A 15283-nucleotide genomic window follows, 5' to 3' on the forward strand; every position below is an offset into this window, starting at 1 on the left:
ACACCTCCCTTCTAAGCCTCATAACATATTTATAAGATAAGAGTTGCTATCTAGACTTTACATCTGAAGAAGCTGAGGCTCAGAGATGTTATATGACTTGCCCAAGGTCATAGAGCTAGTTTTCTCTTTGCTGTACTACATTGCCACTATGACACTGATATAAGGAATTAATATGAATTTATTCAGCAGAAATTTATTAATGCTCACTAGTACCATCCGTTGGGTTAGGAACAAGGTATATAAAGATTTATGACTGTTGGGAACTGAATGTTTGTGTCCAACTAAAATTCGTATGTTGAAGCCCTAGCCCCTAATATGACATATTTGGAGGTAGGGGCTTTGTGGAAGTAAAGTTAAATGAGGTTATAAGGGTAGGGTCCTGATCCAATAGGATTACGTCCTTAAGGATAGGAAGAGAGACCAGATCCAGATCTTGCTTTCTCTCGGCAGGCACATGCAGCAAGAAGGCAGCTGTCTGCAAGCCAGGAACAGAACTCTCAACAGAACCTGACCATGCTGGCACCCTATCTCACTTTCAGCTCCAGAACTGGGAGAAAATTAATTTCTGTTGTTTAAACCACCCAGTGTATGGTATTTTGTTACGGCAGCCCAGCCCAAGCCAACTAAAACAATGAATATCTACTCCCCCTAAGCTGCTTCCAGCTTTGTTAGGGAAGTCAGTTGTTAGATAAATCACAACCCAACTTGCTGAGATAGATGTATGGACACCTCATATTTCTAAATGATTGCCTTAGAAAGAATCCTGATGAGACTGGTGGTGACAGGCTACCACAGATGTCAGACAGCTCTAAACTCAAATACATTTAAGAGATGACCTCTTACTTAGAGGTACCTTGTCATTAATAAACATGGACTTTCTCTCAGAACCCCGTGTGCCCTCTTTGCGTAGGAGATGGGATGGAGTTGCGGAGCCAGTGACTAAATGTGGCTTTGGGTTCTGGTTCAGGAACAGAACCTGTGGTCCTCAGCTGCTACATCTATCAGATGAGATGGTTTTGACTAGCTGCCATCTGAGGCAGTCATCTGAATCTTTTTGCTCACTTTGTCCCTAGAAGAGTTTTGAAAAACTGTGAAACTGTTTCCACTTTTGAAAGTTGACATCTAAAATTTTCCATTAGAAATGTAGTTTTAAAGAATGTCATTTCCATTATACTATAAATGTTGACATTTTAAAATAAAATCATCACATGACTCTTATGTTTCCAGTACCATCAAAATAACATATTTATTAGAAATTCACTATCATTCATAAAAAAGACTGCCTTTCACATCATTCCTTTTTCTCAATGAAATATTATTTTCACTCCATTCTCCATTCCCAGAATTTTATGTAATGCAGTGTATTTTTATGTTTGAAAGTCTTTTAAAATTAAAATTAAAAATTAAAATTACCTGAAAGTTTTATTATCATAATTATCAGTAGTTAAAATTTGAAACCATATATGATAAATTTTGATAATAATTACACATAATTAGTAAAATTTTATTGGATACATCTCTCAAAATCTATTGATGAATGTTATTTATTGTTAGAAAGAGATACAATTTAATCTAGATTCAATTCCTATTTTGGGGTTTTACAGATATAAGCACTCAGAGACACTGTTCTCATAAATAGATGAAAATAGTTTTATTATAGTAAAGTCATTCAATTATTTCAACTTCTGAATTGCATGCCAAAAGTATCTCACAGTAATCTCTCATTAAATGTTATTTTAAATCATCAACTTTAGGTTCTCCATCAAATTTGTTGAAAGCAAAGAATTAGAAACCCCCTGAATTACAAAAGGATTGATTATCCAGTCTTTACAGTCAATCTGGGACTACTATAGGACAATCATCTCACTTATAAACACTAATTCTAAGGAAGAGTGCTAAGTAAGGCAGAGAGCCTTGCATGTCACCTGGATGACCTAAGATGCTACCAATGTTTCTTACCTATACTCTGCTTGGTTCTCTCAACACTCTCCCTCAGGAGCAATGCTTTCTTTGAGTAAAATTATCATCACTCTTATAACCACACTCTACATTATATCTGAATGAACATATTGGCCAAACTGCTCCACTGAATACCAAAATACCCACTCTTAAAGAGAAGAAAAGGAAAGACACAAAGCCTGAATGCAAATTTTTGATGCCTTATTTTGGAGACTTCTCTGGAAGCAGAAGTGCCATCCATTAGAAATACAATGTGAGCCATATATGTAATTTAAAATTTGTTTGAAAAGCAAAAAGAAGCAGGTGAAATTAATGTTATATGTAATGCAATATTTCCAAAATATAATCATTTCAACATTCAGTCAATATAAAAAGTTAAAAATGAGGTAGTTTTACATTTTTTTTTTTTTGGTACTATTCCTTGTAGTATTTTATACAAGCAGCAAATCTTAATTCATACCAGCTACACTTCAGGTGCTCAATATCCACATGTGACTAGTGACTATTGTATTGGGCAACACAGCCCTTGAGAGACACACTGTAGTAAGATTTGGGATGGATAAGAGAGCAGTCTTTTGTTTTTGTAAAGTAAGAATATGGTGAACATAAGCGAAGTGGTCAGAAAGGAAAATAGTCCTATCCATGCCCTCGTACAGCTGTGAAAGGTATCTTTCACCCCAGGGCCTATGCTGCACAGCTGTATGAAGTGGCCCTGGTGTACCTCAAGAGATAGAGGTACCCCACTTTGAAGATCATTATTTTAAGGTGAATTCTAGCTGCCAGGGTCTTTGGAAAATGATGCAATGATAATGAAATTATGCCGCCTTATCTTCTGGAGAAGACCTAGTCAACTATCCTCTAAAATTCTGGAGCAAGTAAAAAGAAAAAATTCATGAGACAATGATTAGCAAAAGATCTAGAAAGCCCCTGTTACTTTGTCAGCAATATCCTGGTATGACTTTTTTAAGTCATACCAAGTATGGTTGACAACCTACCTTATTGCAAGTAGAGAGTTTTTGGTAATAGTAGGGTGATGTTTTCTCCTCTGACTTTGATGGAGACAAGATGAGGTTATATGAAAATCATCAACCTAACATCAGATTACTCTAGGAGGTGAAGATTTCCTATGTTAGGGCACAGAAATGACTAAGAATCTCTTCCTTACCTCTATTTTCTTAGGAAACTTCTACAATTTGTCCCTCTAGCTCTTTCTAAATTCCAGTGTACAGTATGAATGTTGGGCTTCCTTTCCAAAGGAACCCAGATGCTTGTCCTAAAAGGTAAGTATAAAGAAGTACTCTATGATACTGTCTTAGTTGGCTTGGGCTGCCATGACAAAATACCATAGACTGGGTGGCTTAAACAACAGAAATTTATTTTCTCACAGTTCCGGAGATTGGGAAGTACAAGATCAAGGTGCTACCTGATTTGGTTTCTGCTGAGAGCTTTCTTCCTGGCTCTCAGATGGCTGCCTTCTGTGTCCTCCATGGTAGAGAGAGAAGTCTGGTGTCTCTTCCTTTTCTTATAAGGACACCAACCCTGTCAGATTAGGGCCCCACCTTTATGACCTCATTTAACCTTCATCACCTCCTCACAGGTCCTATCTCTAAATGTCTTAGTGAATTCAAGCTGCTGTAACAAACTACCATACACTGGATGGCTTAAACAACAGAAATTTATTTCTTACAGTTCTGGAGACTGGAAGTTCAAGAGCAGGGTGCCAGTACGGTTGAGTTCTGGTAAGGAAAGTTTTCTGATTTGTAGACTGCTGACTTCTCCTTATATCTGCACCTGGCAGAGAGCAGAGAGGAAGAGCAAACTTACTTGTGACTCTTTTTTAAAAAATTAATAAATGTAATTTATTTTTGGTATTTATAATTTTTTACTGAAATATAATCAACTTACAATGTTTCAGGTGTACAGCAGTGATTCAGTTATATATATATATGTGTATATATATATATATTCTTTTTCAGATTATTTTCCATTATAGGTTACTACAAGATATTGAATATAGTTCCCTGTGCTATACAGTAGTCCTTGTTGTTTATGTATTCTATATATAGTAGTGTGTATCTTTTAATCCCAAATTCCTAATTTATCCATCCCCTCTCCTTTCCCCTTTGGTAAGTGTAAGTCTGTTCTCTGTGTCTGTGAATCCATTTCTGTTTTGTAAATAAGTTCAGTTGTATCATTTTTTAGATTCCATATATAAATGATATCATAGGATATTTGTCTTTCTCTCTCTGACTTACTTCACCTAGTATGATAATCTCTAGGTCCGTGTTGCTACAAACCATATTATTTCATTCTTTTTTATGGCTGAGTAGTATTCCATTGTATAAATATACTACCTCTTCTTCATCCATTCATCTGTCATTGGACATTTAGGTTGCTTCCATGTCTTGGCTATTGTAAATAGTGCTGCTATGAACATTGGGGTGAATGCATTTTTTTGATTTAGAGTTTTCATCTCTTCCAGATATATGCCCAGGAGTGGGATTGCTGGATCACATGGTAACTCTATTTTTAGTTTTTAAGGAACTTCCATACTGTTCTCCACAGTGGCTGCAGTAGTTTATTCCTACCAACAGTGCACAAGGGTTCCCTTTTGTCCACACCCTCTCCAGCATTTATTATTTGTAGACTTTTTGATGATGGCCATTCTGACTGGTGTGAGGTAATACCTCACTGCAGTTTTGATTTGCATTCCTCTAATTATTAGCGATGTTGAGCATCTTTTCATGTGCCTGCTGGCCATCTGTATGTCTTCTTTGGATAAATGTCTGTTTAGGTCTTCTGCCCATTTTTTAAAATAGATTTATTTATTTTTATTTATTTAGTTTTGGCTGTGTTGGGTCTTCGTTGCCGTGTGTGGGCTTTCTCTAGTTGAGGCGAGTGGGGGCTACTCTTCATTGCAGTGCATGTGCTCCTCATTGTGGTGGCTTCTCTTGTTGCAGAGCACGGCTCTAGGTGTGCAGGCTTCAGTATTTGTGGCACTCGGGTTCAGTAGTTGTGGCTCACAGGCTCTAGAGTACAGGTTCAGTAGTTGTGGTACATGGTCTTAGTTGCTCCGCGGCATGTGGGATCTTCCTGGACCAGGGCTTGAACCCATGTCCCCTGCACTGGCAGGCAGATTCTTAACCACTGCATCACTAGGGAAGTCCCTTCTGCCCATTTTTTGATTGGGTTGTTTGTTTTTTGATATTGAGCTGTATGAGCTGTTTGTATATTTTGGAGCTCAATCGCTTGTTGGTTGCATCATTTCCAAATATTTTCTCCCAGTCTGTAGGTTGTCTTTTCATTTTGTTTATGATTTCCTTTGCTGTGAAAAAGCTTTTAAGTTTAATTAGGTCCCATTTGTTTATTTTTGGTTTTGTTTCCATTACTCTAGGAGACAGACCCAAAAATATATTGCTGCGATTTATGTCAAAGAGTGTTATGCTTATATTTTCCTCTAGCAGTTCCTGTACTCCAAAAACTATACGATGAAGATGACACAAACAGATGGAAAGATATACCGTGTTCTTGGATTGGAAGAATCAATATTGTTGAAATGACCATACTACCCAAAGTAATCTAAAGGTTCAATGCAAACCCTATCAATTTACCAATGGCGTTTTTCACATAACTGGAACAAAAAAATTTTAACTGTGTGTGGAAACAGAAAAGAAACTAAAGAGCCAAAACAATCTTGAGAAAGAAGAACAGAGCTGGAGGAATCACGTGCCCTGACTTCAGACTATACTCTAAAGCTACAGTAATCAAAACAGTATGGTACAAAAAAACAGACACATAGATCAATGGAATAGGATAGAAAGCCCAGAAATAAATCCATGCACTTATGGTCAATTAATCTATGACAACGGAGGCAAGAATATACAATGGAGGAAAGACAGTCTCTTCAATAAATGGTGCTGGGAAAACTGGACAGCTACATGTAAAAGAATGAAATCAGAACATTCTCTAACACCATACACAAAAATAACTCAAAATGGATTAAAGACCTAAATGCAAGACCAGATACTCTTGTGACTCTTATAAGGTACTAATCTCATTCATGAGGACTCCACCCTCCTGACTCATTTGATCCTAATTACCTCCCAATGGCCCCACCTCCTAATACCACCGCATTTGAGTATAGGGTTTCAACACATGAATTTTGGGAGGACACAAATATTCAACTCATATCACCAAATATAGTTACATTGGGGGTTAGGGTTTCAACATATAAATTTGGAGGGGCCATGATTCAGTCCATAGCAGATATTAAGGCACTAAGGGTATGGAATTCCATTTTAGAAGCTCTTCAAATAATTTAAGATAATCAGCTGCCTGAATTATTTGTTTAGGATGAAATTCTGTTTAGCTGGAGGCAAAAGACTCATTTAATATTTTCCAGAATTCCAAGTCTTTTTATAACATCATCCTCTGTCGTCTCCTTATGTATGAAATGGTTTGAATTTCATGATAAAATTTCATTATGACACACTTCTCCCAAGAAAAACTCTTGTGGACAATTTTGGGGGTTTTTAGGTAAACTATTACTAGTGCAAGATATTTTTTAATGAACTATTTCTAATTTTTTCCCTGTAAAGTTATTTCTTCTAGTCTCAGAACTGCAAAGACATAGTAGCTCCCACCCCCAAAGTCCTATTTAAAAATAATGAGCATTCTACAATCAAGAGACATGCTGAAAAGGGGGGGGGGTGTCTTTCAAATAAATACACAGGTATTCCTAGAGTAGTTAATTTTTAAGTGAAACTAGTGATACTTCCTGCCAAGCATGAGTATAGTACATGAACCTGTGAAACTAGAATAAACTAAAAAGTACCTGTGACTACTTTAGAAACTGATGTACGGAATACACTTGTAGTCTATTTTTTATAGCTGTGACATTGGGAAATTCCATAGAGTAAAAATATAGGGTGTTTTAACTTTGCTGTAAAATACGAGTTTTTGGTATTGAAGAGGGAGATATGCATCCAACTTGTACTAAGTTCCTTATAGAGAATTTAAAAAATCAATCATTCCAACAAATAAAAACTGTAATGGCTCAGTAGTATTCTTCATGAACAGTTACTGTAAATAAGGGCTGAAGTATTCAAAGAAAAGGAGCTCAGAATCTTTCATGCATTAACTATTCTAGGCAAGACCATTGAAGAAGTAATATCAGTTTGAGATGGTTCAAAATATGTTACCAAGTCTAAGGACTTACACATTATTATATCACAATTTTACTTTTAGTTATCTAATTTAGGAATGTTTGATTCTAAGAAGAAGCTGGAAACTAACTGGAATTGTCTCTAGCAATGTTATTATATAGGCTTTTACTTAGGCTTATAGATTTTTCTGCTATTTTTTATTCATCTTGACATAACAATAGGCTAACTGTAATTATATCACAGTCCATGGGCTTATGTTTCACAACTCCCTCTTAGAAACTCTGATTTAGTTTGTGACTTATTTAGTTTACACACTTGTTCTCTAATAATTTAGTTCTGTAATGCTGGTTAAAAAATTTTTGGACATTCCCAATATGCACATATACATTAAAAATACACACACATACCTCTGTGTTTATGTACTATGTATACTATAAAACACATACACAATAGCAATTTTAAAGGATTAAGGATGAAATAATTAAATTTAAATCTTTCTATTGAAGTACAAAATAAGAACATGATTTGACATTCTTCCTTATTTTGGAAAGTCTTGGTTTATCATTTTGTGACATGGTGATTTGAGTTTGATTTCTTTCTAATATAATAGACTTTGGGGGGGAATAGTTTTAGATTTATAGAAAAATGGATATGATAGTACAGAGCTCCTATATACCCTGTACCCAATTTCTCCTATTACTAATATCTTACATTAGTATGGTATATTTATTACTTAATGAGCCAATTTTGATCCATTATTGTTAACTAAAGTCCATAGTTTATTCATACTTCTTTTGTTTAACCTAATGTCTTTTTCTGTTCCAGGACCCCATCCAGAATACCACATTACATTTAGCTGTCATGTCTCCTTAGGCTCCTCTTGAGTGATAGTTTCTCAGACTTTTCTTGTTTTTGGTGGCCTTGACAGTTTTGAAGAGAACTGGTGAAGTAATTTTTAGGATGCCCCTCTAATGGAGTTTGCAATTTGTCTGGTGTTCCTCTCATTAGACTGGGGTTATGGGTGTTTGGAAGATCACAGAGGTGCGGTGCCCTTTGCATCCGATCATATCAAGGTTACATACCATCAGTATGATTGATCACTGAGCTCAGGTCGCATTGTAACCTGGCCCATGGGTAAGTATTCATTTCTGCTAAGGTCCGTCAGCAAGCCAAAACTTGTTTCTCACAAGGAGAGTAGTTATCTTCACAGGATGGCAGGGCTTTGCTACAAAATCCTAAAGGTTTGCATTGTGATTCACTTATATGTACTTGCCAAAGACTCCAAATATCTCTATCTGCCACTTCAAGCATCACTGGGTCAACTGAATCATATGACCCAAGTGGAAAAGTAACTTGCACAGCAGCCTGGACCGTTGCAGAGACTTCTCTTCGCTCACTTGGTGTTATGCCTCTTTTTTTTTAACAGTAGGAGGGGCCAGATGTAACAACTTATCCTTCACTTAGAAGTGATATCTTGATATACTCAACTCCAAGGGACCCCTAGAAATTTCACTGAGGTAGAAGGCCTCTGAATTGGGGGGGATTTACTTCCCATCCTCTGACATGCAAATATCTTACCAATATGTGTACAGTAATTGGTACTTCCTGTCTACCAGGACTAATCAGCATATCATCATCAACGTAATAGACCAGTGTGATGTTCTGTGGAAGGGGAAGGGGATTTAGTCTCTGCAGACTAAATCATGACATAGGGCTGGAGGGTTGATATAACCTGTGGTGGGACAGTGAAGGTGTGCTGCTGACCTTGCCAGTTGACTCCTTCCGGTGGTCTTTTTCAACACATATAAAGGAAAAAGCATTTGCCAGATCAATAGCTGCACACCAGGTACTGGGAAATGTGTTGATTTGCTCAAGCAATGAAACCACATCTGGTTTAGCAGTGCAACAGGGATCATTACATAACCGGATTTACAAAAATCCAGTCATGCTCCAAGATCCATCTGTCTTCTGCACATGCCAAATAGGTGAGTTGAAAAGGGATGTGATGCATATCACAACCTTTGCAACTTTCAAGTTCTTGATAGTGGTACTAATCTTTGCAATCCCTCCAAAAATGTGGTATTGTTTTGGTTTACATTTTTATAGGTAGCAACAGTTCTAGTGGCTTCTATTTGTCCTTTCCTACAGTAACAGCCTTCACTCTACAGGTCAGGGGACCATTGTGGGGATCCTGCCAGCTGCTGAGCATGTCCATTTTTTATGCATTCTGGAACTGGGGAAATAACCACAGGATGTGTTCAGAGACCCACTGGGCCTAACATAAGATGAACCTGAGCTAAAATTCCACTGATAATTTGACCTTCACAAGCCCCTACTCTGATAGGTAGATACAGTGATATTTTGGGTTTCCATGAATTAGGTCAAACCCACTGTCTACTAAGCCCCAAAAGTCTGGTTATTTCCTTTCCCCCAATGCACAGTCACTCTTGTTGATGGCTATAGGACCCTGTGGGGTAGGCTGGGGAAAAAATTAACACTATACATTTTTGGCACTGAAGTAGGGTCCTTCCTCAAGAAGACCTGGCCTCCCCTTCATTCAGAGTTCTGGGTATGTAAATTGGCTCAAGCCTGGGAACTGATTGAGGGGCTGTGACTTTCTGTTTTGGTGACACAAGTTAGGGTTTCTGTTCATAGACCTGGAACTCTTCTGCTTATATATTTTTTGGCTGCGCTGTGCAGCTTGTGGGATTTTAGTTCCCTGACTAGGGATTAAACCAGGGCCCTCGGCAGTGAGAGCACTGAGTACCACCAGGGAGTTCCCAGAACTCTTCTGCTTATAAAGACCAAGTAAGAATTTAGTAATTATCCATCTATTTCTTTTCTAGGGACACCATGAGCAACTAGCCAATACCATAGGTCTTTGCGAGTCAGATAATTCTGATAACTGCTTTGGCTCAGCTGTCCGTTACAGCAACCACACTGGTCCCTACCTGCCACCCTGAGATCCCATCATCACCACTGCATTTAAGAATCTGTTTGATGATAACAGATTCCATTGTAAGATACATCTGAATACAGAGAGGAGCAATTGCAGATCTCTTCAAGGTGCTGGGACTCACTTCACAAATTACTTCTCATAGTCATGTTGAAGGGTAATGTCCTCTGGACCCTCCTGAGGTGGGTGAGAAAGTCTTACATGATAAATCAACTCTAAGATTCCCATCTTCCCAAGACTTTGGAGATCTTCCTCTACAGTATCCTAGGCAGTTCTGGCACTTCAACTTCATTTAGTGTAGACACTTTTGGGTGGAAGGAAGTCAGTGATCAATGGTGTTTTTGCCAGTTTCTTCTCACAGTGAGTCCACTGGGCTCTGAAAGCCATCTTGTGGTTATTTTCTTAGTTCCACAGGTACAACTGGAAGAGACATACTCAGCAAACAATCAAACAAACTTAATCTTTTTCTAACCCTTTGAGGTAAAATGTATCTGCTTTGTAGGCTCTTATCAATAAATTCAGCCTGATAGTATTTTACAAGCCTTCATCTTTATCCCTGTATTAGTTTCCTAGGGTGGTTACTGCAAAGTACTACAAACCGAGAGGCTTAAAACAACAGCAATTTATTCTCACAGTTCTTGAGAGGAGATATCTGAACTCAAGTTGTCAGCAGGGCCATGCTTCTCCTGAAGGCTCTTTGGAATAACCTTTGTCTTTTCCTAGCTACCAGCAGCTCCTGGCATTTCTTGGCTTCTAGCTACATCACCCCAATCTCTGCCTCCATCTTCACATATCCTAATTCCTTCTGTGTTTATATATGTCTGCATCCTCTCTTCTTAAATAAGGATACCAGACATTGGATTTAGGACCCACTCTAATCCAGCAGGACCTCATTTTACCTGATTACATCTTCAAAGATTATTTCCAAATAAGGTCACATTGCATTTCCAGTTGGAGAATGAATTTTAGGGGACACTAGTCATCCCACTATAATCCCACACCCTTAACATCCATACAAAATTTGACTGCATATTCTTTTGTATGCTCTGAATTTTTTTAGCATGTGTATTTTACTTTTTCAAATGAAATTAAAGTGGAAAACCCGCCACAGTTCTTTGCCATAAAATGCAAGTATTCTTTCCAGCCAGTTTCTCCCTTTGATGGCCATTACTACATAGTCTCCCTATATTGGTTTCCCTGTCCCTTTTCCAACCTTTTCTCTAACTGCAGACAAAATGACCTTTTAAAATAATCTCCTTCCGATCTTTCAAGGAGGATCAAACACAAGGTTTCCCGTTAGCTGAAGGAGGCTTTTCAAGATCTGGTCTCCAGTACCCTTCTTCCAGGTTCATCTTTCAATAAAACCCCATTATGAACCCATTTTACCCCAGAACCCCTTGTAGGTTTCCGAACTGCCCAAGCCATTCCCTTCCTCCATACTTTGGCCCTGTGCTCTTTGCCCCCTGCACCCATGACTGCTGCTCATCTTTAGCAGCTACTCTGCTATTCCCTCCCTGGACAGGAAACATTTTTGTCTTCTCATCTTTGAAGTCTGTTAATATTTTCCCTTTGCTCTTGCTCCTTCTCAATCAAATTTCCTATTTGGTTTTTTTTTAATAGATTTATTTAATTAATTAATTAATTAATTTTTGCTGCGTTGGGTCTTCGTTGCTGCAGACTTTCCCTAGCTGCGGTGAGCGGGGGCCACTCTTTGTTGTGGTGCATGGACTTCTCACTGCAGCAGCCTCTGTTGTTGCAGAGCATGGGCTCCGGACTTTGGTAGTTATGGCACGAGGGCTCAATAGTTGTGGCTCGCAGGCTCTAGGGCACAGCCTCAGCAGTTATGGCACGCGGGCTCAGTAGTTGTGGCACACGGGCTCAGTAGTTGTGGCTTGCGGGCTCTAGAGCGCAGCCTCAGCAGTTGTGGCATGCGGGCTCAGTAGTTGTGGCTCGTGGGCTCTAGAGTGCAGGCTCAGCAGTTGTGGCACGTGGGCTCAGTAGTTGTGGCCTGCAGGCTCTAGAGTGCAGGCTCAGTAGTTGTGGCATGTGGGCTCAGTAGTTGTGGCTTGCAGGCTCTTGAGCACAGGCTCAGTAGTTGTGGCTCGCGGGCTCTAGAGCGCAGGCTCAGTAGTTGTGGCTCGTGGGCTCTAGAGTGCAGGCTCAGCAGTTGTGGCAGGCAGCTCAGTAGTTGTGGAGCACGGGCTTAGTTCCTCAGCAGCATTTGGGATCTTCCCAGACCAGGGCTCTAACCCATGTCCCCCGCATTGGCAGACAGATTCCTAACCACTGCGCCACCAGGGAAGCCCCCCAAATTTCCTATTTGAAAGAATGTAGTCCAACAACACACACACAAGCAGCTACGCTGGCCCACCGGCTGGGTAGGACCGTGTCCCCCTTCTCACGGAGGGGATGGCTGTTAACTCAGCTCTGGAGCGACAAGCGCGGCACCACGCCGAAGGCCAGAGCCCGCCGGGCTCCAGGCTCGGGGCGGGTGGTGACGGCATCGCCCCTGGGAGGCCGGGGAAGCCGCACATCACCCACTCGGACCACATCCCTCGCTCTACAGCCGAGGAAACTCCTCCGGCGGAGGGCGAGGCTCCGAAGCCCAGAGCGACACTGTAAGGCGCCCAAACATGTTAGTGCCCTTCACGCCCCAGGCCGGCCCTCTTCCTCCTCACCGAGGCCGAGTCCCGCCACTTGTCCAGCGCTTTCTCTCTCTCACGCCCGGGTACGCGAGGACGAACAGCTACCGCGAGCCTGAGGTCAATGACCGCGCGCGGGGAACTCGGGGGCGGGCCGGCGGCGCGCGGGGGTGGAGCACTCGCCATAGCGCTTCGCGTGGGCGGTCCTCTCGGGCTGCTCGGCCCGCGCGCAGGCGCGTGCGCAGGCGCGTGCGCAGGCGCGTGCGCAGGCGCGTGCGCAGGCGCAGGCGCAGGCGCAGGCGCAGGCGCAGGCGCAGGCGCAGGCGCAGGCGCAGGCGCAGGCTCCGCGTCGCAGGACTCCCGGCCGTCGCGGGCCGCGCCCACTCGTCGCGGGTCAGAGGCCGCGGGGCGGGCGGTGGTGACGCGCGCGGAAGCGTCCTGTGCGCCGTCGGTAGCCGGCAGGCAGCAGCGCTGCAGTGGCGGCCACTGCCGGGTGCCCCGACGGGAGGGGCTCCGGATCGCTGGGAGGCGGCCGAACCCCTGCGGCCCCGCCGCCGGCGGAGGCCCCATGAGTCGGGGGACGATGCTTCAGCCCGGAGCGTGGCCGGGGGAGAGCTGTGCTGAGAAGCCGGCGGGGGAGGCGGGGGCCGCGGCGCTGGAGGGCGAGAAAGCGGTGGCCGGGGGGCAGCCGCGAGCCGTGGTGCGGTGCCCGGCTGAGCAGTGAGTGCGGGTCGCGGGGCGGGGACGGCGGGGCGGCGTGGGGCCCCAGGCTCGGCACCCACGGGCGGGCGTGGAGTGGGGTGGGGTGGGCGGAGCAGGAGCCGGCGGAGGGCCCTTCGCCCCCTTGCTTTTAAGTAAGGTCGTCGGTGAAGGCACTTTTGTATCCAATGTGTCCGATGACAAAAGTTTTTCCGGAAGGCGCGTTTTAAAATTTTGGTTATCCAGTACCCTCCCCCGCTTTTATGACATTTCCATAGCTCTAAAGCTAAAGAAATCTCCAGCAACTTGGGAAACAGACTCCAGAAGCATATTATCTTATAACTCACTCCATTAGCGCTTCCCCCCAACCTGTCGCGGGAAGGGACTAAGGTTGTCGCTGTCACAACCCCAGGAAAGCTGAGCCACGCGACCTGTTTGTTCTTGGAAGGCAAGTCTGCGCTTGATGAGCGTCCCACCTGTTGGACAGACTTTGGACGGAGTCTGCCCCAATTCTTTTGCCCGTTAGCTGCTTAACTCGATGTCCCCAACCGCCTTGATTTTCAAATGCGAAAGGCAGTGCTGCTTAGATCAATTCCTTATTGAACTGTAAAGGCGGCTGCGTACATCGGAAGAGTTTATAGTTTCTGCAAGGATTTGGGGGCAGGGGTGGAAGCAGAATATAAACTTGAAGGCTGAAACTTTTCTGCACTTTCAAGTTTTAGTCACATATAAATGCCTTTGGAATTCCAAAATTGACGAAAGTACTCAGGTAACCAGTTTGACAGAGATCTTAATTGGCCGGAAAGTGTGCTTTCCCCCCCCCCCCATTTCCTAAAAAGGGGTCCTGGGGGAGCTGTTATTGCAGATAATGTATTATAATAATTCTCGCTTGCATGGCTCTTTATCGTGGGCTTTGACCTTCTCATTGAGCACCCAAGCCCCTTGGGATAGTGTTATCCACACTTAATGGGTTAAGATTTAGAGCAGGAGGTCTCAAACTCCTGCCCCCAGGAGCTAGGCAGGTGTCCCATGGGTTCCTGGAGAGCTGAGTCCTATGGGGACAGGGTCCACTAGGTTCCAGCCTATAGAAGATTCTAGATATTCTGACTTTTGTTTGAAATGTCCTGATTTTTATTTTATTTTCAAATTACATCCAGGTGTTTCACTTTTATTTTTTAAAATTTTTTGTCCGTGCCACACGGCTTGCGGGATCTTAGTTCCCCCGCCAGAGATCGTAACCACTGGACTTCCAGGGAATTCCCCTGATTTTTAAATAGTAACCTTTTATTTTATTTTTTAATTGAAACCACTGTGCACGCCCGTGTGTGTGCAGATGTGAGCCCATGTGAGCAGATGTGGCTGCAGTTTTGCTCCCTGGGTTTGAGCCCTACCTGAGACGCTGCAGCGGGTAAAGTTGGGGTGGGCATGGGGGTGGTCTTTGCCTCTGCCCCTTCCCAGCCCGTGCTGGTTCCTGCCTGCAGCTTCCAGGCTGACTGCTGCTACCTCACTTAGGCCCCGGTGGTCTGAGCTGTGCTCCCACCTAGCGGCCCTGGCCCTCAGATGCTGCTTCTCAGCCTCAGCTGTGTCGTGCCCTCCTGGGAGATGCAGAAACTTTGAAGTCCGAACCACGGTCCCCCAAATACACAGAGTTATTTGGCAAGCTTTTCTACTGGAGGTGGTTCCTGGAGTCTGAGCACCTGAGGAAATGGGTCATGGTGCAAAAGGAACACTCTTCCCTGGCGAAAAGGTTTTGTGGCACAGGTGCCTCTTCTCTCTACTGTCAGTAGAATTATGGGCGTGGAGCTGAAGGGAATGTAAACAACCCAGCCTAGGTTTGTCATTTTATCCATTAGGAAACTGAG

General features: G+C 42.7%; 2 long non-coding RNA genes across 15 annotated transcripts in view; one reads left to right on the plus strand and one right to left on the minus strand.

Annotated features, from left to right (window-relative positions):
- Positions 1-12920, minus strand: part of LOC309653708 — a 50928-nt gene extending 38008 nt beyond the window's left edge. For 3 of the 8 annotated variants that reach the window (XR_014259388.1, XR_014259389.1, XR_014259390.1), the window contains exons 1-2: positions 12759-12919; positions 3647-3750 (exon numbers count right to left, since the gene is read on the minus strand). This is a non-coding gene — a long non-coding RNA (uncharacterized lncRNA). Of the gene's footprint in view, positions 1-3646; positions 3751-12758 lie in introns of all 8 variants that reach the window. The other 5 variants (XR_014259386.1, XR_014259387.1, XR_014259391.1 and 2 more) reach the window with 5 other exon arrangements.
- LOC309653710 overlaps positions 1-15283 on the plus strand; it is a 249284-nt gene that overhangs the window by 96895 nt on the left and 137106 nt on the right. The gene's annotated exons all lie outside the window — the stretch shown is intronic.

Source organism: Balaenoptera physalus (assembly GCF_965194825.1).
Source record: "Balaenoptera physalus genome assembly, contig: HAP1_SCAFFOLD_967, whole genome shotgun sequence".
Classification (NCBI taxonomy): domain Eukaryota; kingdom Metazoa; phylum Chordata; class Mammalia; order Artiodactyla; family Balaenopteridae; genus Balaenoptera; species Balaenoptera physalus.